Source organism: Cebus imitator, unplaced genomic scaffold (genome assembly GCF_001604975.1).
Source record: "Cebus imitator isolate Cc_AM_T3 unplaced genomic scaffold, Cebus_imitator-1.0 Scaffold237, whole genome shotgun sequence".
NCBI lineage: Eukaryota > Metazoa > Chordata > Mammalia > Primates > Cebidae > Cebus > Cebus imitator.
The window spans coordinates 1,672,979-1,681,565 of NW_016107552.1; the positions used below are offsets into that span (position 1 = coordinate 1,672,979).

An 8,587-nucleotide genomic window follows, 5' to 3' on the forward strand; every position below is an offset into this window, starting at 1 on the left:
GCACTTGCCACCATGACCAGCTAATGTTTTGTATTTTTAGTAGAGATGGGGTTTCACCATGTTGACCAGGATGGTCTCGATCTCTTGACCTCGTGATCCACCCGCCTCGGCTTCCCAAAGTGCTGGGATTACAGGCTTGAGCCACCGTGCCTGGCCCTATATAATACTGTTTTATTGTTTCCAGATCAGCAATAGCTAGCTCCATGGAGGCATTTTGCATATGGCGGGCACTAACTACTGAACACATGAATCAATTAATGAATGAGCAATGAATGAACACATGGCTGGCCATGGGCAAAGTACTTAATATCTGTGTGCCTTAGTTTCTCTCTCTCGCTGTGTGTGTGTATGTATGTATAGTCACCCAAGGTGCAGTGCAGTCATGTGATCTCTACTCACTTCAACCTCTGCTTCCTGGGTTCAAGCAATTCTCGTGCCTCAGCCTCCCAAGTAGGGGGGATTACAGGTGAGCAGCACCATGCCCCAAACATTTTTGTATTTATTTTTTTTCTTTTTGAGATGGTGTCTGGCTCTGTCACCCAGACTGGAGTGCAGTGGCGAGATCTTGACTCACTGCAACTTCTGCCTCCCGGGTTCAAGCGAGTCTCCTGCCTCAGCCTCCTGAGTAGCTGGGACTATAGGTTTGTGCCACCACACCAGGCTAATTTTTGTATTTTTAGTAGAGACACGGTTTCACCACATTGGTCAGGCTGGTCTTGAACTCCTGACCTCATGATCTGCCCGCCTCGGCCTCTCAAAGTGCTGGGATTTTATGCATATATATATATACATACATATATATATTTTTGAGATAGAGTCTCACTCTGTTGCCCAGGCTGGAGTGTAGTGGAGTAATCTCAGCTCACTGCAACCCTTGCCTCCTGGGTTCAAGCGATTGATTTTCCTGTTTCAGCCTCCTGAGTAGCTGGGACTACATGTGCACACCAACCCCTGCCCCCAGCTAATTTTTGTATTTTTAGTAGAGACGGGGTTTTGCCATGTTGGCCAGGCTGGTCTTGATGTCCTGACCTCAGGTGATCGACCCGCCTCAGCCTCCCAAAGTCATTTTTGTATTTTTAGTAGAGACAGGGTTTCACCATTTTGGCCAGGCTGGTCTTGAACCCCTGCCCTCAAGTGATCCTCCCACCTTGGCTTTCCAAAGTGCTGGAATTAAGAGGTGTGAGCCACTGCACCTGATCCAGAAATTTATTTTAAGCAGATAATATATACATATGGCAAATAGAAAGTTTGCCAAAATATATACATGTGGCAAATAAAAAAGAACAAAGAACCAAGGTTCACAGTTAAAAGTAAACCTGCATGCCTACCCTACCTTTTCTTCAGGTATTCAGTGCACAAGCGTATGATGCATAGGTAGGTCTATTATTTTTCCAATTTTACACATGAAGAAACAGAAGCGCTGAAAGGTTATAGCCAGGAGTTTTATTTCATTCATGTATATCAGGGTTTCTCAACCCCTACGCTATTTGGCATTTTTTGTTGGATGTTTCTTTGCTGGGGTAGTGGCAGGGGCGGGGTGGAAACTGTGTCTTGTGCGCTGCAGAATGTTTAGCAGCATCTCGGGCCTCTACTCACTAGACGCCGGTGGCACCTCTCCACTTCCGCAGTTATGACAACCAAAAATACTTCAGGTATTGCCAAATGTTGGGGTGGTGGAGGGATGTCAGGGCAAAGTCACCCCCTCCCAAACCACTGATGTGTATGAATATACATTAGGCCACTTTCTTTTTCCTGTGTTTTACACAAACAATCGCCCAAATACACCCCGCTGCAGGGCTACTTTTCATTTCTTTTCTTACACCACTTTTTGGTGACCATTCCACTTCACTGCTTACAGGCAGAAAGGAAATTCTCTTCAACAGAGCTGTCTGGGAGAAGTGGTGAGCTGCCCGTCCCAGGGGTAAGCCAGCGTGCAGACAGGGGCTTCCAGGGCGGCAGGGCCGGGAAACTCCCGGGGTAGCCTCTGCTCACCTCGTGGTCCCGAGGCGGAGTGGAGGGGGCGGAGCGTGGGCGGGGCCGCGTCTAGGACACGCCCCCGTACGTCACGGCGCCGCAGCCCCGCCCCCGCGCGGGCACCTCCTCCTCCCCCGGCCGGGGTGGCTGGAGAGCCGGGAGTCGGTGGGTTCGCGGGGCTGCCTCGCTGCGCCTGGCACGGTAGGTGGCCCCGGGGCGGCGCGGGGGACCTCGGGCCGCAGCCGGGGGCGTGGGCGCGGGGCGCGTGCGCGTCGGTGTCTGGCGCCGGGCAGCTCTCGGTCCTGGCGGCTGCCTCCGGGCCCGGCGCGGCTGCCGGGGCTCCGGGGCTGGAGCTGGGAGCTCGGAGGCAGGCAGGCGGCGCGGGCGGGCGGTTCTGGGATCCGCACCCGCCCGGCGTCCCGGGCGCCTTCCGCGGGGTGCGGCACCCAGCGGGCCCCGGTTACCGCGCTTCCCGCTTCGGACCCAGCTCCTGGGAGACGTGCAGCGTCTGTTGGGGGGGCACTGGGAGGGAGGGCGGCGCGTCCCCGCCTTCGGAGTCCCCAACCCCGCCCAGGCGCGCGGGGACCCCCAGGCGGGCGGCGAGGCGCGTGGAAGTTAACTTGCGGCCGCCGTGGAGTTGCCAGGAGCTTCAGAAGTGGAGGCGGGGGGGAGGGGTGGCGGAAATCGCCGGCCGGGGAGGTGGGCGTCGGGAGCACGGGGTTGGGGAGCCCTAGTGAACTTGGAGGTCACTCGGGGGGAGCGGAGCAGAATTTGACCTGAGGATCCCACCCCTTCACGCCCCAAACCCCTCTCCGTGTGAGCTGAATGGGAGGTGCCCGGAAAGCTGGGGCTGGGAGGGAGGGGAGCAGGGGACCGGGAGCCTGGGCTCAGACGCCGAGCACGCCTGCCCTGGCAAAGTCGTTATTAGATGGGACAGAGGTCGAGGTCTGGCTTTCTCACTCAAAGGCCTATTCACTAGGGAAGGAACCATCCACTTCGGCACAGTCATTAGAAAGCACCATGCTTAACATCTTGCCCCTTTCCCCTTTTACAGATGGGGAGACTGAGGCTTGGAGAGGTCACCTGCCCGTGGCCCTAGGACCCACAGCTAGGATTATGTAGAGCTGAAACTCATCCACAGGCCTCCTGACTTAATGTCCTATGGGGATGTTGAGGAGGCGGGCTGGTGAACGCCTACTTATCCTACAGAAGCCCCCTCAGGCAGCACCTCCTCCGGGAAGCCTTCCTTAGCATTCTTCTGGTATTGTTGGGTGCTTCCTGTTTTGAACCCCACAGAGATAGCCGGCCCTTTTATCTGTCTGCGGGACTGGGCTGTGGGTGGACACCTCTCCCTAGCCTGCATCTGATACTCCTTTCATCCCAGCAGGTGGTCTGATGGTGAAGGCAGGCTTCTGGATTTGAACAGATCTGTGACTCACACTGGATTTAGTAGCGATGTGGCCCGGGCGACCCATTTTCCTTCCGCTCTAGCCTAGTAAAGCTGGGTTTATTTCATGGCCCTAAAGGAATTGTTGCATCATTTCTGAATCCCCCCACCCCACTGAACCCCAGTTGTACTATTATTTACTTAATATGCATCTTTGTATCACATGATTTTTTAAACATCTCAAGCAAACTTTTTATAACAGCTTTGTTGAAATACAATTCACATACCATACAATTCACCCTTTATCGGTAGTTTTTAGGATACTCAGAGTTCTGAAGCCACCACCACCATCTAATTTTAGAACATTTTTATCATGCCCAAAAAAAAAACACTGTTTCACAGTCACTCCCTAATCCTTTCTTCCCCTTACCCACTCTCAAATTCTCCGTGAATTTGCCTGCGCCTGACATTTCATATCCTATGTGGCCTTTTGTATCTGGTGCTTTTCACTTCAGAGACTGTTTCTAAGGTTCAGCCTCTTGTAGCATGTATCAGCACTTCATTCCTTTTTATGGCTGAGTAATATTCTATTATATGGACGTACCACATTCTACCCATTTATCCAGTTGATGGACATTTGGGTTGTTTCTCATTGTTGTCTGTTATGAATAATGCTGCTATGAACATTCATGTACAGGTCTTTGGACATACATTTTTAGTTCTCTCAGGTATATTTGTAGGAGTGGAATGGCTGGGTCATAGGTAACTTTAACTTTTTTTTAAAAATTATTTATTTTATTACTCATTTATTTATTTTGTAGAGATGGGGTTCTCACTATGTTGCCCAGGCTGGTCTTGAACTTCTGGACTCAAGCGATCCTCCCACCTCAGCCTCCTAAAGTGCTGGGATTATAATGTGAGCCGCCCTACCCAGGTTTAATCTTTGAGGACCTGCCAGACTGTTTTTTTGGAACAACTGTACCATTATATATTCCCACCACCAGTGTACGAGAGTTCCGGTAATCTTAAATACATTTAGTGTTCTCTGAAGCAGTCATAATCCTGGAAATCACTGGCTTTGATGTGTAAGTTATAAACTATTTTCAGGCTGGGCGCGGTGGCTCACACCTGTGATCCCAGCACTTTGGGAGCCGAAGCAGGTGGATCATCTGAGGTCAGGAGTTCGAGACCAGCCTGTCCAACGTGATGAAACCTTGTCTCTACTAAAAATACAAAAAGTAGCCAGACATGGTGGCACTTGTAATCCCAGCTACTCAGGAGGCTGAGGAAGGAGAATCACTTGAACCCAGGAGTTGGAGGTTGCAGTAAGCCAAGATCGATCGCACTCCAGCCTGAGCGACAGAGCGAGACTTTGTCTCAAAAAATTTTTTTCTGGCCGGGCGCGGTGGCTCACACCTGTAATCCAAGCACTTTGGGGGCCAAGGCGAGCGGATCACCTGAGGTCGGGAGTTCAAGACCAGCCTGACCAACATGGTGAAACCCTGTCTTTATTTAAAAAAAAAATTTTTTTTTCTATTTTTTATTTTTCTTTTATTTATTTTTTTGAGACAGGGTCTCGCTCTGTCACCCAGGCTGGAGTGCAGTGACATGATATTGGCTCACTGTAGCCTCCCTGTCCTGGGTTTCACCTCAGCCTCCCTAGTAGCTGGGACTATGGACATGTGCCACTACACCTGGCAATTTTTGTATTTTTAGTAGAGACGGGGTTTTACCATGTTGGACAGGCTGGTCTTGAACTCCTGACCTCAGGTGACTCACCCACCTCGACCTCCCAAAGTGCTGGGATTGCAGGTGTGAGCCACTGTGCCCCTCTTGTTTTCTAATACACAATACATTAAGTTCCTCAACACCAGAAGGAAGGGCATCCTGCAGGTCACTAGGAACATCTCTGGGATCATCCGTTAGGGAAAGAGATCAGTCCTATAGAGTGGTTAGTCTGGGCATGTGTACACTTCAGTTCTACCTAGCAACAGTGAAAATACTGAAGCAAGGGGAGGCTGCGTAGGACCCATTGGCTCACAGAGCCCACCCCAGCAGCTGGTACACAGTATTAGAAGGGGGCGAGAGGAAGGCGGAAGCTGCTTGGATCTTCCCACCCCAGGCCAACCTGGAGGGCCCTTGCCAGCTGAGGCTTTGTGGAGGCCAGGGAGACCCTTCATGGCTCTCCTAGACCATAACTGAAAGGGAAGACTTGTCCTTTGACCCCAAAATTAAGTCTGGTCCTGCCCACACCCTATCTGGACCCTGCACACTACTTTGAAGGTGACCTCTCTGGGTGGCCACAGGAGGGTCCTGTGTGAGTTGGTGCTTAGTTCTTTTTTTTTTTTTTTTTTTTTCCTTCAGATGGAATCTCAGTTGTCACCCAGGCTGGAGTGCAGTGACGCCATCTCGGCTCACTGCAACCTCCGCCTCCCAGGTTCAAGCGATTCTCCTGCCTCAGCCTCCCGAGTAACTGGGACTGCAGGTGCGCGTCACCACACCCAGCAAATTTTTTGTATTTTTAGTGGTAGAGACGGGATTTCACCATGTTGGCCAGGATGGTCTCGATCTCTTGACCTCATGATCCACCCTCCTCAGCCTCCCAAAGTGCTGGGAGTACAGGTGTGAGCAGACACATCCTCCCCATATTCTCAGCGTCTCCCCCACTCCTAGGACCCTGCATCTCTTCCCTCACACTCTTTGCTTCGGCAAGAAGCTGCACAGGAGGCACTCAGGTCAGAGCCCCGCGTGTTCACAGAGGAAGAGTTCCGTGAAGGTAGTTGGTTCACCCCAGGTTGAATCTGTACTCTGCTGCTTCGGGAACTTAAACCAGTACTTCTCTGCGTCTTCCAGTTTCCTGGCAACTTGGTTCATCTGGGCAGCTGCTGTTCGGGAACGGTGTTGAGACCACACCTCCCACCTGCTGTATTTGGCACCTCGTGATTTTATTCTTTTTTACATACTTGCCTTTGCTTGTCTTTTTAAAATCCTGAATTTCTGTGCATTAAAAAAGCAGCCCATACCGGGCGCGGTGGCTCACACCTATAATCCCAGCACTTTGGGAGGCCGAGGCGGGTGGATCACGAGGTCAAGAGATCGAGACCATCCTGGTCAACACGGTGAAACCCCGTCTCTACTAAAAATACAAAAACATTAGCTGGGCATGGTGGCGCGTGCCTGTAATCCCAGCTACTCAGGAGGCTGAGGCAGGAGAATTGCCTGAACCCAGGAGGCGGAGGTTGCGGTGAGCCGAGATCGCACCATTGCACTCCAGCCTGGGTAACAAGAGCGAAACTCCGCCTCAAAAAAAAAGAATAAAAAAAAAAAAAGCAGCCCAGGCCAGGTGCATGGCTCATGCTTATAATCCCAGAACTTTTGGAGGCTGAGGTGGGCAGATTGGTTGAGCCCGGGTGTTCGAGACCAGCCTCGACAATGTGGTGAGACTCCATCTCTACAAAAAATACAAAAATTAGCCAGGCGTGGTGGTGCGCACCTGCAGTCCTAGCTACTTGGGAGGCCGAGGTGACAGGGCCAGATTGTTGGGTATTAGGTCAATACACAAAAATCAATTAAATATTTAAAAAGAAAAGAAAAGAAAGCAGCCTAGGGACATGGAGACAGGGTGGGAAGGCTCTCTAGGCAAGGAACCGCCCCTCTCTGGGTCTCAGTGTACCCTACTGAGGAATGGGCATAGGCCATTCAGAACTAAAATGTGGGAGCACCTTGGCATCGGTTGGCCTGTTGAAATGTGTTATTGATGTGAATTTGTGGGGGAATTTGTAGCAAGAGTGGCAGGTCAGATACAGCTTCACAGCCTGGGGTTGGTAACCAGAATGTACCTTTTCAGAAACATGGGTGTGGCTTGTGTGGCTTTGATGCCCCGCGTGGCACCAGGAAAGCTTCTCCGGGTAGCAGCAGCTCCTGCCCCCACACTTGGTGCCTGTTCCTATTGCTTGCAAGTCCCCTTGCTCTCTGAGGACCTGTATGTGCCCTGTCTGGGGCACCTCCCTATGTCTGGGATGACTGCCCCCTCCCTTGTCACTCTCAGAACTCCCCCACCCCCGACTGCAGCCAGAAGAGGATTTGTGGGAATGATTCATTCAGAGCTGCCTGAGATCTTGGCCAAGCCCCAGAAATTGCAGGGAAGGACCTCAGAGGGCAGTGCCCGCAGGCCCTAGGGAACGTCTGGGGCTGATGGCCCGGAGAGGAACATCTTATCCTGTGTGCTCAGATGGCGGGCAGCCAGCCCGTCTGCTGAGTGACTTTTTGCATCAGTCAGACTTTTGACCTGGGCTTCTGCAGCCAGAAAGCAGGCAGTGGCCCAGAAAGCAGGCAGTGTGATAGGGAGCTGGGGCACTGGCCCGTGTTAGAATCTGGGTGCTCCACGTCCTTCTGGGGCTGGTTGGCTGTTTCTCTGTGCTTTGGTTTTCTCATCTGCTGAATACAGGTAGAAGTAGGTCCTACCTCCCAGAGGTGTTGGATGGAAGGGAATGGTAATAAAGCACTTACCGTGGTATCAGACAGAAGCTGAGGCCCTGGGGTTAGACAGCCTCCTTGGAATTCTTTTTTCATTTTTATTTTTTGAGATGGAGCCTTGCTGTGTCGCCCAGGCTGGAGTGCAATAGCGTGATCTCTGCTCACCACAGCCTCTGCCTCCTGGGTTCAAGCGATTCCCCTGCCTCAGCCTCCAGAGTAGCTGGGATTATAGGCGCGCACCACCGTGCCCGGCTAACTTTCTGTATTTTTAGTAGAGACAGGGTTTCACCATGTTGGCCAGGCTGGTCTGGAACTCCTGACCTTGTGATCCACCCATCTCAGCCTCCCAAAGTGCTGGGATTACGCCCGACCAGGCTCTTTGGAATTTTGAACATATTCTTTTGTGAACCTTAGTTCTTCCATCTGTCAAAAGGCAGCAATGATAAATACAGCCATATCAACAGGGCTTGCTCGGTGCCGGAGACTGTTCGAGGGACTTTCTGTGCTTTAAGTCATTTAATTCTCCCAACAGCCATATGAGGTGAACAGGCCGAGGCTCAGTGAGGTAAGCAGTTTGCACAAGGTCACCCAGCTAGGAAGTGGGAAACGTAGGATTTGGATCCAGAGTCTCTCTCTTTTTTTTTGGTTTTGTTTTCTTTCTTTCTTTCTTTTTTTTTTTTGAGACGGAGTTTCGCTCTTGTTACCCAGGCTGGAGTGCAATGGCGCGACCTCGGCTCACTGCAACCTCCG

At 51.6% G+C, this 8,587-nt stretch overlaps 1 protein-coding gene across 3 annotated transcripts in view; it reads left to right on the forward strand.

The window, feature by feature from the left end:
• The first annotated feature begins 2,057 nt into the window (after positions 1-2,057).
• The window catches only part of TPST2 (tyrosylprotein sulfotransferase 2), a 68,574-nt gene continuing 62,044 nt past the window's right edge, over positions 2,058-8,587 (forward strand). For 2 of the 3 annotated variants that reach the window (XM_037727685.1, XM_037727684.1), the window contains exon 1: positions 2,086-2,175. The gene's annotated coding sequence lies outside the window, so the exon portion shown is untranslated. Of the gene's footprint in view, positions 2,176-8,587 lie in introns of all 3 variants that reach the window. The other variant, XM_017498044.2, reaches the window with a different exon arrangement.